The sequence below is a fragment of the Zingiber officinale genome, chromosome 3B (assembly GCF_018446385.1).
Source record: "Zingiber officinale cultivar Zhangliang chromosome 3B, Zo_v1.1, whole genome shotgun sequence".
NCBI lineage: Eukaryota > Viridiplantae > Streptophyta > Magnoliopsida > Zingiberales > Zingiberaceae > Zingiber > Zingiber officinale.
The window spans coordinates 55,920,509-55,940,313 of NC_055991.1; the positions used below are offsets into that span (position 1 = coordinate 55,920,509).

The 19,805-nt window shown below is 44.0% G+C and overlaps 17 non-coding genes and 3 pseudogenes across 17 annotated transcripts; 1 reads left to right on the plus strand and 19 right to left on the minus strand.

The window, feature by feature from the left end:
- Window positions 1-180: 180 nt before the first annotated feature.
- On the minus strand, window positions 181-299 carry LOC121968677. The gene has a single exon (XR_006108260.1). It is a non-coding gene; the product is annotated as a 5S ribosomal RNA (ribosomal RNA).
- A 297-nt stretch (window positions 300-596) lies between these two features.
- LOC121968686 lies at window positions 597-715 on the minus strand. The gene has a single exon (XR_006108261.1). It is a non-coding gene; the product is annotated as a 5S ribosomal RNA (ribosomal RNA).
- Window positions 716-1,402: 687 nt separating this feature from the next.
- LOC121968690 lies at window positions 1,403-1,521 on the minus strand. Its single transcript, XR_006108264.1, has one exon. It is a non-coding gene; the product is annotated as a 5S ribosomal RNA (ribosomal RNA).
- Window positions 1,522-1,818: 297 nt separating this feature from the next.
- LOC121968702 lies at window positions 1,819-1,937 on the minus strand. The gene has a single exon (XR_006108265.1). It is a non-coding gene; the product is annotated as a 5S ribosomal RNA (ribosomal RNA).
- A 294-nt stretch (window positions 1,938-2,231) lies between these two features.
- Window positions 2,232-2,350, minus strand: LOC121968713. The gene has a single exon (XR_006108269.1). It is a non-coding gene; the product is annotated as a 5S ribosomal RNA (ribosomal RNA).
- A 701-nt stretch (window positions 2,351-3,051) lies between these two features.
- Window positions 3,052-3,170, minus strand: LOC121968904. The gene has a single exon (XR_006108421.1). It is a non-coding gene; the product is annotated as a 5S ribosomal RNA (ribosomal RNA).
- Window positions 3,171-3,467: 297 nt separating this feature from the next.
- LOC121968726 lies at window positions 3,468-3,586 on the minus strand. The gene has a single exon (XR_006108271.1). It is a non-coding gene; the product is annotated as a 5S ribosomal RNA (ribosomal RNA).
- Window positions 3,587-4,715: 1,129 nt separating this feature from the next.
- Window positions 4,716-4,834, minus strand: LOC121968938. The gene has a single exon (XR_006108447.1). It is a non-coding gene; the product is annotated as a 5S ribosomal RNA (ribosomal RNA).
- Window positions 4,835-5,535: 701 nt separating this feature from the next.
- On the minus strand, window positions 5,536-5,654 carry LOC121968915. The gene has a single exon (XR_006108430.1). It is a non-coding gene; the product is annotated as a 5S ribosomal RNA (ribosomal RNA).
- A 281-nt stretch (window positions 5,655-5,935) lies between these two features.
- On the minus strand, window positions 5,936-6,054 carry LOC121968737. The gene has a single exon (XR_006108278.1). It is a non-coding gene; the product is annotated as a 5S ribosomal RNA (ribosomal RNA).
- Window positions 6,055-6,753: 699 nt separating this feature from the next.
- LOC121968749 lies at window positions 6,754-6,872 on the minus strand. The gene has a single exon (XR_006108287.1). It is a non-coding gene; the product is annotated as a 5S ribosomal RNA (ribosomal RNA).
- A 289-nt stretch (window positions 6,873-7,161) lies between these two features.
- On the minus strand, window positions 7,162-7,310 carry LOC121968991 (annotated as a pseudogene).
- A 698-nt stretch (window positions 7,311-8,008) lies between these two features.
- Window positions 8,009-8,127, minus strand: LOC121968760. Its single transcript, XR_006108298.1, has one exon. It is a non-coding gene; the product is annotated as a 5S ribosomal RNA (ribosomal RNA).
- A 495-nt stretch (window positions 8,128-8,622) lies between these two features.
- On the minus strand, window positions 8,623-8,741 carry LOC121968773. Its single transcript, XR_006108310.1, has one exon. It is a non-coding gene; the product is annotated as a 5S ribosomal RNA (ribosomal RNA).
- A 1,160-nt stretch (window positions 8,742-9,901) lies between these two features.
- On the minus strand, window positions 9,902-10,005 carry LOC121968684 (annotated as a pseudogene).
- Window positions 10,006-10,703: 698 nt separating this feature from the next.
- Window positions 10,704-10,822, minus strand: LOC121968784. The gene has a single exon (XR_006108321.1). It is a non-coding gene; the product is annotated as a 5S ribosomal RNA (ribosomal RNA).
- A 297-nt stretch (window positions 10,823-11,119) lies between these two features.
- Window positions 11,120-11,238, minus strand: LOC121968796. Its single transcript, XR_006108333.1, has one exon. It is a non-coding gene; the product is annotated as a 5S ribosomal RNA (ribosomal RNA).
- Window positions 11,239-11,936: 698 nt separating this feature from the next.
- Window positions 11,937-12,055, minus strand: LOC121968808. The gene has a single exon (XR_006108344.1). It is a non-coding gene; the product is annotated as a 5S ribosomal RNA (ribosomal RNA).
- A 297-nt stretch (window positions 12,056-12,352) lies between these two features.
- On the minus strand, window positions 12,353-12,471 carry LOC121968982. The gene has a single exon (XR_006108483.1). It is a non-coding gene; the product is annotated as a 5S ribosomal RNA (ribosomal RNA).
- Window positions 12,472-16,727: 4,256 nt separating this feature from the next.
- The window catches only part of LOC122054899, a 47,085-nt pseudogene continuing 44,007 nt past the window's right edge, over window positions 16,728-19,805 (plus strand).

Consider the following 19,805-nt stretch of genomic DNA (forward strand, 5'->3'; position numbering starts at 1 on the left):
AAACAACAGCAAACGAACAAAAATCAACCGTTAAATAAACAAACCGTCGCGGCTTCCCGGCGGTCTGCGCCACCTTCCGGGGATCCGGATAGTCACATCAACATTTAATCAACCCGCGAAAATAGACCCACTGATAACACATTTTTATTCCCAAAAAAAAATATAAATAAAAATAAAAATTAGGTGCAACACGAGGACTTCCCAGGGGGTCACCCATCCTAGTACTGCTCTCGCCCAAGCACGCTTAACTTCGGAGTTCTGATGGGATCCGGTGCATTAGTGCTGGTATGATCGCACCCATCCTTTCTCCCACACGCCCCCTATTTAAACCGCCAACGGCCCTCGCGCGAATCAACCCTCCGCCGCCGCCCTCCCTCCCCCCGACGAAACAACCAGACAACAAAAATCGAAAAATTAAAAGTTAAATAAACAAACCACCGCAGCTTCCCATGCGGTCGCCGCCGCCTTTTCCGGGGGAAGGGAACGCAAAATTAAATAAATAAAAAATTAACAAATAAACAACCCACGGAAAATAGACACACTAATAACACGTTTTTCTTAAAATAATAATAATAATAATAATACTAAAACAAAAATAGGTGCAACACGAGGACTTCCCAGGGGGTCACCCATCCTAGTACTGCTCTCGCCCAAGCACGCTTAACTTCGGAGTTCTGATGGGATCCGGTGCATTAGTGCTGGTATGATCGCACCCATCCTCTCTGCCACACTCTCCCTATTTAAACCGCCAACCGCCCTCCCTCGCGCGAATCGACCCTCCGCCGCCAAACCCCTCCCGCCCCCCAAAAAAACAAATCAAGGCGACGCACTGATAACCGCCATAATTATAAGTTGAAATCCAATCCATAAAAACAAGAACTACGATAACAAAACTCGCAATACGAATCCAACTCAATAAGCATGATAAAAAAAATCAACAATTAACCATTGGATCAAATCTGAAGCGAACTGATCATAGGGCTCAGATATAATTAATTCTCGTCGTTCATCAAGATCTGGCTGATTCAAGTCAATCTGTGTAGATCTCCGATGATCAGAGCCGTTCATTAAGATCAGAGCCGTCCTGACCATTCAACTAGTTCCGGCCGATCTTGACCGTTCACTCAGATTTAACCTCATCAATTTACCACGATCCGAGGATGTAAAATTGACGAAGCGCTACCGCGAATCCTCAACCCTCCCCCCGACGAAAAAACCTGAAAACAACAACAGACGAAACAAAATCAACCGTTAAATAAACAAACCGTCGCGGCTTCCCGGCGGTCTGCGCCACCTTCCGGGGATCCGGATAGTCACATCAACATTTAATCAACCCGCGAAAAATAGACCCGCTGATAACACATTTTTATTCCCCAAAAAAAATATAAATAAAAATAAAAATTAGGTGCAACACGAGGACTTCCCAGGGGGTCACCCATCCTAGTACTGCTCTCGCCCAAGCACGCTTAACTTCGGAGTTCTGATGGGATCCGGTGCATTAGTGCTGGTATGATCGCACCCATCCTTTCTCCCACACGCCCCCTATTTAAACCGCCAACGGCCCTCGCGCGAATCAACCCTCCGCCGCCGCCCTCCCTCCCCCCGACGAAACAACCAGACAACAAAAATCGAAAAATTAAAAGTTAAATAAACAAACCACCGCAGCTTCCCATGCGGTCGCCGCCGCCTTTTCCGGGGGAAGGGAACGCAAAATTAAATAAATAAAAAATTAACAAAGAAACAACCCACGGAAAATAGACACACTAATAACACGTTTTTCTTAAAATAATAATAATAATAATAATACTAAAACAAAAATAGGTGCAACACGAGGACTTCCCAGGGGGTCACCCATCCTAGTACTGCTCTCGCCCAAGCACGCTTAACTTCGGAGTTCTGATGGGATCCGGTGCATTAGTGCTGGTATGATCGCACCCATCCTTTCTCCCACACGCCCCCTATTTAAACCGCCAACGGCCCTCGCGCGAATCAACCCTCCGCCGCCGCCCTCCCTCCCCCCGACGAAACAACCAGACAACAAAAATCGAAAAATTAAAAGTTAAATAAACAAACCACCGCAGCTTCCCATGCGGTCGCCGCCGCCTTTTCCGGGGGAAGGGAACGCAAAATTAAATAAATAAAAAATTAACAAATAAACAACCCACGGGAAATAGACACACTAATAACACGTTTTTCTTAAAATAATAATAATAATAATACTAAAACAAAAATAGGTGCAACACGAGGACTTCCCAGGGGGTCACCCATCCTAGTACTGCTCTCGCCCAAGCACGCTTAACTTCGGAGTTCTGATGGGATCCGGTGCATTAGTGCTGGTATGATCGCACCCATCCTCTCTACCACGCTCTCCCTATTTAAACCGCCAACGGCCCTCGCACGAATCAACCCTCCCGCAAGCAAACAGTACAACGCCTCCCGCTAAAAAAACAAATAAATAAATCAAGGCGACGCACTGATAACTGCCATAATTATAAGTTGAAATCCAATCCATAAAAAACAAGAACTACGATAACAAAACTCGCAATACGAATCCAACTCAATAAGCATGATAAAAAAAAAATCAACAATTAACCATTGGATCAAATCTGAAGCGAACTGATCATAGGGCTCAGATATAATTAATTCTCGCCGTTCATCAAGATCTGGCTGATTCAAGTCAATCTGTGTAGATCTCCGATGATCAGAGCCGTTCATTAAGATCAGAGCCGTCCTGACTATTCAACTAGTTCCGGCCGATCTTGACCGTTCACTCAGATTTAACCTCATCAATTTACCACGATCCGAGGATGTAAAATTGAAGAAGCGCTACCGCGAATCCTCAACCCTCCCCCCCGACGAAAAAAACCTGAAAACAACAGCAAACGAACAAAAATCAACCGTTAAATAAACAAACCGTCGCGGCTTCCCGGCGGTCTGCGCCACCTTCCGGGGATCCGGATAGTCACATCAACATTTAATCAACCCGCGAAAAATAGACCCGCTGATAACACATTTTTATTCCCAAAAAAAAATATAAATAAAAATAAAAATTAAGTGCAACACGAGGACTTCCCAGGGGGTCACCCATCCTCGTACTGCTCTCGCCCAAGCACGCTTAACTTCGGAGTTCTGATGGGATCCGGTGCATTAGTGCTGGTATGATCGCACCCATCCTTTCTCCCACACGCCCCCTATTTAAACCGCCAACGGCCCTCGCGCGAATCAACCCTCCGCCGCCGCCGCCCTCCCTCCCCCCGACGAAACAACCAGACAACAAAAATCGAAAAATTAAAAGTTAAATAAACAAACCACCGCAGCTTCCCATGCGGTCGCCGCCGCCTTTTCCGGGGGAAGGGAACGCAAAATTAAATAAATAAAAAATTAACAAATAAACAACCCACGGGAAATAGACACACTAATAACACGTTTTTCTTAAAATAATAATAATAATAATACTAAAACAAAAATAGGTGCAACACGAGGACTTCCCAGGGGGTCACCCATCCTAGTACTGCTCTCGCCCAAGCACGCTTAACTTCGGAGTTCTGATGGGATCCGGTGCATTAGTGCTGGTATGATCGCACCCATCCTTTCTCCCACACGCCCCCTATTTAAACCGCCAACGGCCCTCGCGCGAATCAACCCTCCTCCCCCCGACGAAACAACCAGACAACAAAAATCGAAAAATAAAAGTTAAATAAACAAACCACCGCCTTCCATGCGGTCACACCGCTTCCGGAAGGAAATTAAAAAAATAAAAATTAACAAATAAACAACCCACGGAAAATAGACACACTAATAACACGTTTTTCTTAAAATCAATAATAATAATAATACTAAAATAACAAAAATAGGTGCAACACGAGGACTTCCTAGGGGGTCACCCATCCGCTGCCGCAGCTAACTTCGGGGTGATTTCAACCAAAACAAACAACAAAATCAAAAAATAAATCAGGACGATATCGCATAATTATGTCACATAAGAACTAGATAAAAAATTAACAAACTCAATAATGAAAAAAAATCAACAAAGATCATTCATTCGCTGCTCATCAAGATCCGGATATTATCGTTAAGCTCCTTCAACTAGTAATCCGCCATCGTTACTCATAGATTTAACCTCAGTCAATTTTCAACTAGTTACTCCATCCTTCAATCATAAACACATCCGAGGATGTAAATTGACGAGCGCCACATTCTCAACCTCTCACGAAGAAACAAGAACAAAATCAACTAAATCAACTGTCATTGCTATCCGCGGTTCAATCGCTAAAAATAGCCACATTTAATCAAAAATAGACTCACTGATAACACATTTTATTCCAAATATAAAAATAAAATTAGGCAACAGAGGACTTCCTGGGGGTCATCCAAGCCCGCCTAAGCAGTTCGAGTTCGATGGATCCTGCATTAGTGCTTGGTATGATCGCACCCATCCTTTCTCCCACACGCCCCTATTTAAACCGCCAACCGCCCATGAACAACCCTCACGTCACCCCTCCCTCCCCGACGAAACAACGATAAAAAATCGAAAAATTAAAAGTTAAATAAACAAACCACCGCAGCTTCCCATGCGGTCGCCGCCGCCTTTTCCGGGGGAAGGGAACGCAAAATTAAATAAATAAAAAATTAACAAATAAACAACCCACGGGAAATAGACACACTAATAACACGTTTTTCTTAAAATAATAATAATAATAATACTAAAACAAAAATAGGTGCAACACGAGGACTTCCCAGGGGGGCACCCATCCTAGTACTGCTCTCGCCCAAGCACGCTTAGCTTCGGAGTTCTGATGGGATCCGGTGAATTAGTGCTGGTATGATCGCACCCATCCTCTCTACCACGCTCTCCCTATTTAAACCGCCAACGGCCCTCGCACGAATCAACCCTCCCGCAAGCAAACAGTACAACGCCTCCCGCTAAAAAAACAAATAAATAAATCAAGGCGACGCACTGATAACTGCCATAATTATAAGTTGAAATCCAATCCATAAAAAACAAGAACTACGATAACAAAACTCGCAATACGAATCCAACTCAATAAGCATGATAAAAAAAAAATCAACAATTAACCATTGGATCAAATCTGAAGCGAACTGATCATAGGGCTCAGATATAATTAATTCTCGCCGTTCTTCAAGATCTGGCTGATTCAAGTCAATCTGTGTAGATCTCCGATGATCAGAGCCGTGCATTAAGATCAGAGCCGTCCTGAACATTCAACTAGTTCCGGCCGATCTTGACCGTTCACTCAGATTTAACCTCATCAATTTACCACGATCCGAGGATGTAAAATTGACGAAGCGCTGCCGCGAATCCTCAACCCTCCCCCCCGACGAAAAAAACCTGAAAACAACAGCAAACGAACAAAAATCAACCGTTAAATAAACAAACCGTCGCGGCTTCCCGGCGGTCTGCGCCACCTTCCGGGGATCCGGATAGTCACATCAACATTTAATCAACCCGCGAAAAATAGACCCGCTGATAACACATTTTTATTCCCAAAAAAAAATATAAATAAAAATAAAAATTAGGTGCAACACGAGGACTTCCCAGGGGGTCACCCATCCTAGTACTGCTCTCGCCCAAGCACGCATAACTTCGGAGTTCTGATGGGATCCGGTGCATTAGTGCTGGTATGATCGCACCCATCCTTTCTCCCACACGCCCCCTATTTAAACCGCCAACGGCCCTCGCGCGAATCAACCCTCCCTCCCCCCGACGAAACAACCAGACAACAAAAATCGAAAAATTAAAAGTTAAATAAACAAACCACCGCAGCTTCCCATGCGGTCGCCGCCGCCTTTTCCGGGGGAAGGGAACGCAAAATTAAATAAATAAAAAATTAACAAATAAACAACCCACGGGAAATAGACACACTAATAACACGTTTTTCTTAAAATAATAATAATAATAATAATAAAACAAAAATAGGTGCAACACGAGGACTTCCCAGGGGGTCACCCATCCTAGTACTGCTCTCGCCCAAGCACGCTTAACTTCGGAGTTCTGATGGGATCCGGTGCATTAGTGCTGGTATGATCGCACCCATCCTCTCTACCACGCTCTCCCTATTTAAACCGCCAACGGCCCTCGCACGAATCAACCCTCCCGCAAGCAAACAGTACAACGCCTCCCGCTAAAAAAACAAATAAATAAATCAAGGCGACGCACTGATAACTGCCATAATTATAAGTTGAAATCCAATCCATAAAAAACAAGAACTACGATAACAAAACTCGCAATACGAATCCAACTCAATAAGCATGATAAAAAAAAAATCAACAATTAACCATTGGATCAAATCTGAAGCGAACTGATCATAGGGCTCAGATATAATTAATTCTCGTCGTTCATCAAGATCTGGCTGATTCAAGTCAATCTGTGTAGATCTCCGATGATCAGAGCCGTTCATTAAGATCAGAGCCGTCCTGACCATTCAACTAGTTCCGGCCGATCTTGACCGTTCACTCAGATTTAACCTCTTCAATTTACCACGATCCGAGGATGTAAAATTGACGAAGCGCTACCGCGAATCCTCAACCCTCCCCCCGACGAAAAAACCTGAAAACAACAACAGACGAAACAAAATAAACCGTTAAATAAACAAACCGTCGCGGCTTCCCGGCGGTCTGCGCCACCTTCCGGGGATCCGGATAGTCACATCAACATTTAATCAACCCGCGAAAAATAGACCCGCTGATAACACATTTTTATTCCCCAAAAAAAATATAAATAAAAATAAAAATTAGGTGCAACACGAGGACTTCCCAGGGGGTCACCCATCCTAGTACTGCTCTCGCCCAAGCACGCTTAACTTCGGAGTTCTGATGGGATCCGGTGCATTAGTGCTGGTATGATCGCACCCATCCTTTCTCCCACACGCCCCCTATTTAAACCGCCAACGGCCCTCGCGCGAATCAACCCTCCGCCGCCGCCCTCCCTCCCCCCGACGAAACAACCAGACAACAAAAATCGAAAAATTAAAAGTTAAATAAACAAACCACCAGCAGCTTCCCATGCGGTCGCCGCCGCCTTTTCCGGGGGAAGGGAACGCAAAATTAAATAAATAAAAAATTAACAAATAAACAACCCACGGAAAATAGACACACTAATAACACGTTTTTCTTAAAATAATAATAATACTAAAACAAAAATAGGTGCAACACGAGGACTTCCCAGGGGATCACCCATCCTAGTACTGCTCTCGCCCAAGCACGCTTAACTTCGGAGTTCTGATGGGAAGCACGCTTAACTTCGGAGTTCTGATGGGATCCGGTGCATTAGTGCTGGTATGATCGCACCCATCCTCTCTACCACGCTCTCCCTATTTAAACCGCCAACGGCCCTCGCACGAATCAACCCTCCCGCAAGCAAACAGTACAACGCCTCCCGCTAAAAAAACAAATAAATAAATCAAGGCGACGCACTGATAACTGCCATAATTATAAGTTGAAATCCAATCCATAAAAAACAAGAACTACGATAACAAAACTCGCAATACGAATCCAACTCAATAAGCATGATAAAAAAAATCAACAATTAACCATTGGATCAAATCTGAAGCGAACTGATCATAGGGCTCAGATATAATTAATTCTCGTCGTTCATCAAGATCTGGCTGATTCAAGTCAATCTGTGTAGATCTCCGATGATCAGAGCCGTTCATTAAGATCAGAGCCGTCCTGACCATTCAACTAGTTCCGGCCGATCTTGACCGTTCACTCAGATTTAACCTCTTCAATTTACCACGATCCGAGGATGTAAAATTGACGAAGCGCTACCGCGAATCCTCAACCCTCCCCCCGACGAAAAAACCTGAAAACAACAACAGACGAAACAAAATCAACCGTTAAATAAACAAACCGTCGCGGCTTCCCGGCGGTCTGCGCCACCTTCCGGGGATCCGGATAGTCACATCAACATTTAATCAACCCGCGAAAAATAGACCCGCTGATAACACATTTTTATTCCCCAAAAAAAAATATAAATAAAAATAAAAATTAGGTGCAACACGAGGACTTCCCAGGGGGTCACCCATCCTAGTACTGCTCTCGCCCAAGCACGCTTAACTTCGGAGTTCTGATGGGATCCGGTGCATTAGTGCTGGTATGATCGCACCCATCCTTTCTCCCACACCACCGCAGCTTCCCATGCGGTCGCCGCCGCCTTTTCCGGGGGAAGGGAACGCAAAATTAAATAAATAAAAAATTAACAAAGAAACAACCCACGGAAAATAGACACACTAATAACACGTTTTTCTTAAAATAATAATAATAATAATACTAAAACAAAAATAGGTGCAACACGAGGACTTCCCAGGGGGTCACCCATCCTAGTACTGCTCTCGCCCAAGCACGCTTAACTTCGCGCGAATCAACCCTCCGCCGCCGCCCTCCCTCCCCCCGACGAAACAACCAGACAACAAAAATCGAAAAATTAAAAGTTAAATAAACAAACCACCGCAGCTTCCCATGCGGTCGCCGCCGCCTTTTCCGGGGGAAGGGAACGCAAAATTAAATAAATAAAAAATTAACAAATAAACAACCCACGGAAAATAGACACACTAATAACACGTTTTTCTTAAAATAATAATAATAATAATACTAAAACAAAAATAGGTGCAACACGAGGACTTCCCAGGGGGTCACCCATCCTAGTACTGCTCTCGCCCAAGCACGCTTAACTTCGGAGTTCTGATGGGATCCGGTGCATTAGTGCTGGTATGATCGCACCCATCCTCTCTACCACGCTCTCCCTATTTAAACCGCCAACGGCCCTCGCACGAATCAACCCTCCCGCAAGCAAACAGTACAACGCCTCCCGCTAAAAAAACAAATAAATAAATCAAGGCGACGCACTGATAACTGCCATAATTATAAGTTGAAATCCAATCCATAAAAAACAAGAACTACGATAACAAAACTCGCAATACGAATCCAACTCAATAAGCATGATAAAAAAAAATCAACAATTAACCATTGGATCAAATCTGAAGCGAACTGATCATAGGGCTCAGATATAATTAATTCTCGCCGTTCATCAAGATCTGGCTGATTCAAGTCAATCTGTGTAGATCTCCGATGATCAGAGCCGTTCATTAAGATCAGAGCCGTCCTGACCATTCAACTAGTTCCGGCCGATCTTGACCGTTCACTCAGATTTAACCTCTTCAATTTACCACGATCCGAGGATGTAAAATTGACGAAGCGCTACCGCGAATCCTCAACCCTCCCCCCGACGAAAAAACCTGAAAACAACAACAGACGAAACAAAATCAACCGTTAAATAAACAAACCGTCGCGGCTTCCCGGCGGTCTGCGCCACCTTCCGGGGATCCGGATAGTCACATCAACATTTAATCAACCCGCGAAAAATAGACCCGCTGATAACACATTTTATTCCCAAAAAATATAAATAAAATAAAATTAGGTGCAACACGAGGACTTCCTGTGGGGTCACCCATCCTAATATCGCTTTCGCCCAAGCACGCTTAACGGAGTTCACGGGATCCGCATTAGGCCTTTAAACCTGCACGCTAATCAACCCTCCGCCGCCCTCCCCCTCTCCTCCCCCGACGATCGCACCCATCGCTTTAAACCACACTTAGACACTATAACACGTTTAAAATAATAATAATAATACTAAAACAAAATAGGTGCAACACGCCTGTCACCCATCCTAGTATCAACTTCCTCCGCCCGCCACGCCCCTATTTCCCTCGCGTACAACTCCGAAAATTAAAAATAAAAACCAAGCAGCTTCCTCATGCGGTCGCACTTTTCCGGAAGGGAACGAAATTAAATAAATAAAAATTAACAAATAAACAACCCACGGAAAATAGACACACTAATATTTTTTAAAATAATAATAATAATAATAATACTAAAACAAAAATAGGTGCAACACGAGGACTTCCAGGGGGTCACCTATCGCCCAAGCACGCTTAACTTCGGAGTTCTGATGGGATCCGGTGCATTAGTGCTGGTATGATCGCACCCATCCTCTCTACCACGCTCTCCCTATTTAAACCGCCAACGGCCCTCGCACGAATCAACCCTCCCGCAAGCAAACAGTACAACGCCTCCCGCTAAAAAAACAAATAAATAAATCAAGGCGACGCACTGATAACTGCCATAATTATAAGTTGAAATCCAATCCATAAAAAACAAGAACTACGATAACAAAACTCGCAATACGAATCCAACTCAATAAGCATGATAAAAAAAAATCAACAATTAACCATTGGATCAAATCTGAAGCGAACTGATCATAGGGCTCAGATATAATTAATTCTCGTCGTTCATCAAGATCTGGCTGATTCAAGTCAATCTGTGTAGATCTCCGATGATCAGAGCCGTTCATTAAGATCAGAGCCGTCCTGACCATTCAACTAGTTCCGGCCGATCTTGACCGTTCACTCAGATTTAACCTCTTCAATTTACCACGATCCGAGGATGTAAAATTGACGAAGCGCTACCGCGAATCCTCAACCCTCCCCCCGACGAAAAAACCTGAAAACAACAACAGACGAAACAAAATCAACCGTTAAATAAACAAACCGTCGCGGCTTCCCGGCGGTCTGCGCCACCTTCCGGGGATCCGGATAGTCACATCAACATTTAATCAACCCGCGAAAAATAGACCCGCTGATAACACATTTTTATTCCCAAAAAAAAATATAAATAAAAATAAAAATTAGGTGCAACACGAGGACTTCCCAGGGGGTCACCCATCCTAGTACTGCTCTCGCCCAAGCACGCTTAACTTCGGAGTTCTGATGGGATCCGGTGCATTAGTGCTGGTATGATCGCACCCATCCTTTCTCCCACACGCCCCCTATTTAAACCGCCAACGGCCCTCGCGCGAATCAACCCTCCGCCGCCGCCCTCCCTCCCCCCGACGAAACAACCAGACAACAAAAATCGAAAAATTAAAAGTTAAATAAACAAACCACCGCAGCTTCCCATGCGGTCGCCGCCGCCTTTTCCGGGGGAAGGGAACGCAAAATTAAATAAATAAAAAATTAACAAAGAAACAACCCACGGAAAATAGACACACTAATAACACGTTTTTCTTAAAATAATAATAATAATAATAATACTAAAACAAAAATAGGTGCAACACGAGGACTTCCCAGGGGGTCACCCATCCTAGTACTGCTCTCGCCCAAGCACGCTTAACTTCGGAGTTCTGATGGGATCCGGTGCATTAGTGCTGGTATGATCGCACCCATCCTCTCTACCACGCTCTCCCTATTTAAACCGCCAACGGCCCTCGCACGAATCAACCCTCCCGCAAGCAAACAGTACAACGCCTCCCGCTAAAAAAACAAATAAATAAATCAAGGCGACGCACTGATAACTGCCATAATTATAAGTTGAAATCCAATCCATAAAAAACAAGAACTACGATAACAAAACTCGCAATACGAATCCAACTCAATAAGCATGATAAAAAAAATCAACAATTAACCATTGGATCAAATCTGAAGCGAACTGATCATAGGGCTCAGATATAATTAATTCTCGTCGTTCATCAAGATCTGGCTGATTCAAGTCAATCTGTGTAGATCTCCGATGATCAGAGCCGTTCATTAAGATCAGAGCCGTCCTGACCATTCAACTAGTTCCGGCCGATCTTGACCGTTCACTCAGATTTAACCTCTTCAATTTACCACGATCCGAGGATGTAAAATTGACGAAGCGCTACCGCGAATCCTCAACCCTCCCCCCGACGAAAAAACCTGAAAACAACAACAGACGAAACAAAATAAACCGTTAAATAAACAAACCGTCGCGGCTTCCCGGCGGTCTGCGCCACCTTCCGGGGATCCGGATAGTCACATCAACATTTAATCAACCCGCGAAAAATAGACCCGCTGATAACACATTTTTATTCCCCAAAAAAAAATATAAATAAAAATAAAAATTAGGTGCAACACGAGGACTTCCCAGGGGGTCACCCATCCTAGTACTGCTCTCGCCCAAGCACGCTTAACTTCGGAGTTCTGATGGGATCCGGTGCATTAGTGCTGGTATGATCGCACCCATCCTTTCTCCCACACGCCCCCTATTTAAACCGCCAACGGCCCTCGCGCGAATCAACCCTCCGCCGCCGCCCTCCCTCCCCCCGACGAAACAACCAGACAACAAAAATCGAAAAATTAAAAGTTAAATAAACAAACCACCGCAGCTTCCCATGCGGTCGCCGCCGCCTTTTCCGGGGGAAGGGAACGCAAAATTAAATAAATAAAAAATTAACAAAGAAACAACCCACGGAAAATAGACACACTAATAACACGTTTTTCTTAAAATAATAATAATAATAATAATACTAAAACAAAAATAGGTGCAACACGAGGACTTCCCAGGGGGTCACCCATCCTAGTACTGCTCTCGCCCAAGCACGCTTAACTTCGGAGTTCTGATAGGATCCGGTGCATTAGTACTGGTATGATCACACTCATCCTCTCTACCACGCTCTCCCTATTTAAACCGCCAACGGCCCTCGCACGAATCAACCCTCCCGCAAGCAAACAGTACAACGCCTCCCGCTAAAAAAACAAATAAATAAATCAAGGCGACGCACTGATAACTGCCATAATTATAAGTTGAAATCCAATCCATAAAAAACAAGAACTACGATAACAAATCTTTTGTAGCAGCACTTCCGAGCGTCTTTTGGAGCAGCACGTTGAAGAAAGAAGGCTTGGAAATCGTTGTATCAAGCTGCTGCTCAGAACCCCCTTTTAAACAGTGCTCAAGGCGCCTTGAAACCCCTCCGAAGGGCCTCAAACTCAGTGAATCAGCCGTACGGATCAGCGCAGACTCCTTCTGCGCTTTTCCTCCTCAAGGCACCTTCAGTCCAGTCCAAGGCGCCTTGAACCCCAGCTCCAAGGCACCTTCAAGCCCTTCTGAGGCGCCTCCAGCATTTCTGGACAGCTGTCTTCGGCTAGCACCCGAGGCGCCTCCAAGCTCCATGGAGGCGCCTCGGACACTGTTCATCCGAGGCTGAGTTTTGAATTTTGGTCTTGCAAAACATGTTAGTTCACAAATACAAAACACATCCTGCAAAACCAAGTTAGCACAGAAATAATATGATAAATGAAATTGTCGACAGTCATCGGATTGCCCAGGTCTGACTTCGGATTTCTGATTGGAAACCCTAGGTCGACCCGACGCCTACTGTTCCCTCTACGGAGAACGCGTCCTCACCTACTCCACTCAGGAGATTTACCTATTGCCAGTGCGATCCTCTAGATCGACTGGACTTTTGCTCAGCGTTCGAAGCTTCCGGACTTTCTGCTGGATTTCTGATTCCCGGCTGGTCCAGTCTTTCACCTGGTTCGCGACACCAGGACTTTCCACCTAGGGTTACCCCCCTAAGACTTTTGCCTGAAGCTCACGACTCGCCAATACTTTCCGCATAGGGATACCACCCCCCTATGACCTAGGGTTACCACCCCCTAGGGTTTTTTCCCTTTGCCTAACCGCAACTAGGATTTTCCTGAAACACTTAATCAAGTGCATTAGATCACAAAACAACTTAACTTTGAATTCCTTTGCCATTATCAAAACAATGGTCGATCGTCGGATGCTTCTCGCACCAACAAACGGTTCATTGAAGGTTTCTCCCGGATTGTTATGCCGCTGATACACCTGACCAGGAAAGGCGTGAAGTTCACTTGGACCGAAGATTGCGAGACCAGCTTCTAGGAACTGAAGCGAAGATTAGTGTCGGCTCCGATTTTGGTTTTACCCTCCGGAGAGGACGGATTCGTGTATACACCGACGCATCTCTTCAGGGTTTGGGCGTTGTCCTGATGCAGCACGACAGGATAGTCTCCTATGCTTCTCGTTAGTTGAAGGAGCATGAAAAGAACTACTCAGTACATGATTTGGAGCTAGCCACCATCATCTTTGCTTTAAAGATTTGGCGGTATCATCTGTACGACATTACCTTTGAGATTCTTACGGATCATAAGAGTCTCAAATATATTTTCACTCAGAAGGAACTCAATCTCCGACAGAGGAGATTGATGGAGTTCCTGAAGGATTACAATTATACTATTAGCTACCACCCGGGGAAAGCTAATGTGGTTGCTGATGCACTCAGCAGGAAGTCCAGAGGGACTTTTGCTTGCCACCGAGCTTCAGTCACAGACTTGATTCAGGGTTTCTCCGAGTTAGGCCTTGAGAAGCAAGGATAGACAGAGCAGGGTATTATTGTTACCATGGTTGCTCAGTCATCAATCAGGACGAGGATCCGAGAGACCCAGGTTGGTGATCAGTATTTTCAGTTCATTGGCAGCTAGATAGCTTCCGGGCAGCAGACCGAGTACACTCGAGATGAGAAGGATATATATATTTTCGAGGCAGATTATGCGTACCTCAGTCTCACCCGGTCTTACAGGAGCTACTTCAGGAGGCTCATCGCTCTCGATTTGAGATCCATCCAGGTGGGACCCGCATGTATCGAGATTTGAGGCGTTCCTACTAGTGGAATGGTATGAAGAAAGATATCGTGGATTTTGTAGCTAGATGTCTTGTCTGTCAACAGGTGAAGGCTGAGCACCAGAGACCTGCTGGATTACTTCAACAGATTCTTATTCCTGAGTGGAAATGGGAACACATTACAATGGACTTTGTGGTGGGTTTGCGGAGGACACGACGAGGCCATGACGCGATTTAGGTAGTCGTTGATCGATTAACCAAATCCGCGCACTTCTTATCGATCTGGAAGACTGATTCCCTGGATCGATTAGCAGATCTGTATTGCCGAGAGATCATCAGATTACATGGTGTTCCTTTGAGTATTATTTTGGATAGAGATCCACGGTTCACGCCCCGATTCTGGCAGAGTCTACAGCAGGCCTTGGGCACTCAGCTCCGTTTCAGTACAGCTTTCCATCCGTAAACAGATGGACAGTCAGAGGGGACCATTCAGACTCTAGAAGACTTGCTGAGATCGTGTGTATTGGTTTTCGGAGGCAGTTGGGAGGACCATTTGCCATTGGTAGAGTTCGCCTACAACAACAACTTTCATTTGGCTATCTAGATGACACCGTTTGAAGCGTTGTATGGTAGACCTTGTCGGACACCCACCCTCTGGGATGAGGTTGGGGAGACCCAGATGTTGGGACCTCATAGAGCTCAACATGAGGCAGAGTTGGTCCGTACTATCAGACAGAGGATGTCAGAGGCACAGGACCGCCAGAAGAGTTATGCTGATCGGAGACGGAGACCCCTGGAGTTCTCTACAGACGACCATGTATTTCTGCGAGTCTCACCCACAAAAGGGGTGAAAAGATTTGACCTTAGAGGTAAGCTAGCTCCGCGGTACATTGACCTTTTCCAGATCCTGGAGAGGATTAGGGCAGTATAGCTTATTATCTGGCACTACCATCGTCCCTGGCAGGCGTTCACGACGTATTCCACATATCTATGCTGAGGAAATACATATCCGACCCGACACATGTGCTGACAGATATCTCGGTTCCCATTCAGCCTGACGTCACTTATGAGAAAGTTCCGGTACAGGTTCTGGATCGGAAAGAGCGTCAGCTGCAGAACAAAACTATCCATCTCGTTAAAGTCGGATGACAGTATCATTCAGACGAGGAGGCTACCTGAGAGCTCGAGGATACGATCCGAGCTCGATACCCCCATCTTTTCATTTGAGGTATGTGGGTTATTTTCCATTCAGCATTTATACTTTCTATCTGTTGTTAGTACTTGCTGATAGTAGATAAAGAAATTTGGGGACCAAATTTTTATTAGTGGGGGAGAATGTAAAATACCGAAAATGTGTGAATCACCATAAGGGAAATTTTAGGAATTTTTCGAAGACCGTATGACTTCGGTTACGGGGATAAAAACTGGGCCCCGGGAAAACCTGTTTAGGCTACCCCATTGAACGAGGAAAAGTTTTATTTTTTTTTCTTTTCCTATTTCCTTTTCTTTTTCTTTTTCTCCCGTTACTGTGCCGTGCCTTTCCTCCCGATCCCCCGACGCCGAAGCCCTAACCACCCCTTCTCCCAAACCGGCGCCGCCCTCCCTCGCCTCCACTTCCCCTCCGGTACAAAAGGGTGTCCAAAGAGAAGACGGGTTCTTCTTCTCCCGATTCCTCCCGTTCTTCTCCTCCTCTGCCCCATCTTTCCTTGCCGTGGAGATCCCCAAATCGTGTCGAGCAGCATCACGCCATCTCCTCCTTGCGCTGATTGACATCTGCACTACGTTTCCCCTCGCCGGAGCAGTGGCGATTGCCGGTCTTGCTGTGCCCTAATTCCTTATCACCTTCTTCCTCTGTAGCGTGTCGTCGCCGCACGGAACAACGTTGGCTGCCTCCACGTTGTGCCCTAGTTCTCCATCGCCGCAACCACCTAGCCTCACTGTGTCGCCTCTCCTCTGCCTCTACCAGTTTCCTGATCATTTTCCCCTGGCTGATGGCGAGAGCACGGGGTCGCCTAGCAATGATCTTGGTGGTAGAGGATCCATTTGATTTTCAGCCATCACATCCTTGTTAGCCGGAAGTTTGCATCGCTGGATCTTTGGACGTCACAAATAGTAAGAGAAGAATAGGTAAGGTGCACAAATTGGGTTCCGGAATTAGGTATTTTTTTATTTGTGATCTCCTCATCTTGAACCGACAGTGAGGAAGAATTCCAACAGGACTTGATGTGGTGATGGAAGTGTGATCGTAATGTGAAGTAAGGCTTGCTATGGGGTTCTTGGATCCGGCAGTCACTCCTTCCAGCAACTCTTTGATTCCAGCAGCAAAAACGACTGTGAACTTAAGGTAAGGATAGAGATTTGATATATGTGTTGAATTGGGTAGGTTATGGACTACATGATTAGTTGTTCATGTGTAATTGGAATTAGGTTTATGTTATTGTGTTAATTAGGGTTTGCCCTAATTTAGTGTTAGAGATTTTTATTTAGCTATTTCATTGAATATTAACTAAATAAAAATGTATATATTGGTGATACATGACTTTGACGCGAGACGAGTATCTCGACGTCGGATTTGGATCGGATTGAACTTTTCTTATTGGAGGTGAGTACCTTGACTTATCTTTTAGATTTTTCGTTTGATGTGCATAGTAATTTCTTAACAAATAGTATTGATTATGTTTTATATCTACATCGGTAATGGATTGTCATTATCCATTACCTGTGCATGCTTTGATTGTTTTCCTGTTTGCATTCATGTTTATACTTTCAGATTACTTATGATTATAAAGATAATGACATAGCATGCCATAGGATATACCAGACTTATTTGATACCATATCTGACCTGTGTACCTAGAATTTCTGATTTGATCCATGTATATTTTTTTTACATATTTTATGGAGGTAGATATGGTCAGGATCAGGATATTTCCATGCTTAGTGTCATGCACCATCTCGCATGATTGCATGCTGTGCGATAGTCGGCTCCATTATTGTTGAGCACATCGGCAGTTACATAGATCTGCACACACCACCACTCATGGGTTAGTGGTATGTCAGGCAGGTGTGTGACAATTTTACTGTTAGGCTCCGCTGGTCCGGTGACTCAGCGTGGTAGCCGGCAGACAATTCTGCTCTGTTAGGCTCCGCTGGTCTGGAGACGCAGTGTGGTAGCCGGCAGACAGTTTGCTCTGTTTGGCTCCATTGGTCCGCTCATGGGTAGTGTGACGCAACGTGGTAGCCGGCAGGGATCCCTCCTCTGGATTTGCTCAGGAAGATGAGAGCATTAAGCTCCCCCACTTATGATTTGGGGTAGGAGGATAGATGTACTCCGACAGCATCCCGTCCACTCGGTCACTTATCAGAAGCAGTGATGGCAGAGTGCATGGTTGTCACAACCCTACCCACTCAGTCTCATCATTGTGTGTGAGACGGCTGACTAGAGAGTATGGGTGACCAGGACATGTCATTGACATCATACGCATTGATGCATTTATTGTTTGTGTTTGCTGCACTTGTATGCTACATATTAGATGGATGCATTTATTTGATATGCATACAGGATTCCTATACTTCTCAGTTGATTATCCATACACCAGGTCCTGGTTAGTACAGTTTTCTCCTGTTTATTTTAGTTGTATTTATCATTCTTATATCAGGAGATTGTACCATGATTAGTGCTAGTTGTTATTTTCTTACTATGCATGCCAATATTACCCGCTGAGGAGTTGACTCACCCTGTGGATATTTACTATTTTCAGGTTGAGGCTGTCCGGAGGAGTTCCAGTCACTAGTCCCCTGCAGATCGCGATGATGTGTTTTATCTTTTGGTTTTTCTATTGTACTTTTTAGACTTGTTATAGTTTTGACACTTGGATATTGTGTTATTTTTATTGTCGATGAGTTTTATTTGGATGTGTTTTTGCTACATGCCTGCCTGGATGACAGAAGAGGTGAGTTCGTTGTAATTTGTGTTTTATGGGTGTAGTGGAGTAGGATATCGGTTTTGAGTTTTATAGGTATAGTTGAGTAGGGTTTTTGACTTGGTTTTCCTTATCGTTGTATTTGTTTAATTTTACTATTAAACTGCGTGGTGATTGCTTATTATTTATTGTTGTTGTTCCGGCCATGTTGACCGATATATATGTGGCCCTGAGGGTATTGTAGAAAGTTTCATATTGTCACCCGTACAAGGGAAATACTGCCGAAATTTCTTCTGGTAGAGACTCCTCCGGGGCGTGACAGACGAAATAAAATTAACGAAACGCTACCGTGAATCCCCCCGACGAAAAAACCTGAAAACAACAACAAACAAGAAAATCAACCGTTAAATAATCAAACCGCTGCAGCTTCCCAGTGGTCTACGCCACCTTCCGGGGATAGTCTTATATCAAAAATATAAAGTAATAATAATAAATTCTAAAGTTATCATCCTATAATTATATTCATTAGGAAATGATCCCAATCATCACTATAATACATTAATGTACAGAGAGTTCGAAAATTTTAATTATAATTTGATACATCCATAATACGATATACGTGTTATTCATATTATTACCCTTTGGAGCCATCTGATTTTATTGAAAATGTTTCACAAGTGGGTGAACATTAGTCGGTTGACAAAATTAAAATTAACAGAATTTCCACAATCCTTAAGACACACGATAATTAAAAGTGTAAAAATTTGAGAAAATGAATCATGCAATTTATTCACACCCGCCGTGAGTGGACAACCGCCTCATAAGGCCATGAGCAAGCAACAGACTTATGCGGCTGCAGGAAGAAATCTCACTATGGATTGATATTAAGGAAGAATACCGATTGGAGAATAGGGAAAACTATTATGAAAAATAAATTAATTAGATTTAAAGATAAATATTAAAAATAATTAATTTATAAATAAAATGATATTTATGAAAATTATCATCATATATAATCTAATCTGATTTTTTATTTTTAGAATTAATATATATATTTTTTAGCAAGTCTCATGAAAAATTGCTTACGGCCACATTTTAAAAGAAATGACCTAAAAAATTTATCATAATAATAATAATAATTTATTCTAGTTGTGATATAGTGTTGCTTTAGACTGCTGAATTATTTGTGGTTGATTTAGTGAGATGGTTAGAAAGGCTCGATATTTCATCCCATCTAGAGGCAATTGAAAGTTGATCAAGTGCTATGTGGTCAAGATCTTTGCCAAAAAGGGGTGCCGTCAGCTTGTGAAGAACTTTAGGTTGTTTAGATTATTTTTTCTGATATTTATTATCTCAATTTCTCATCCTTTTTCTCATAGATGATGTCAAAATGATGAATTTGAAAAGCTACTGTTGAGATTAA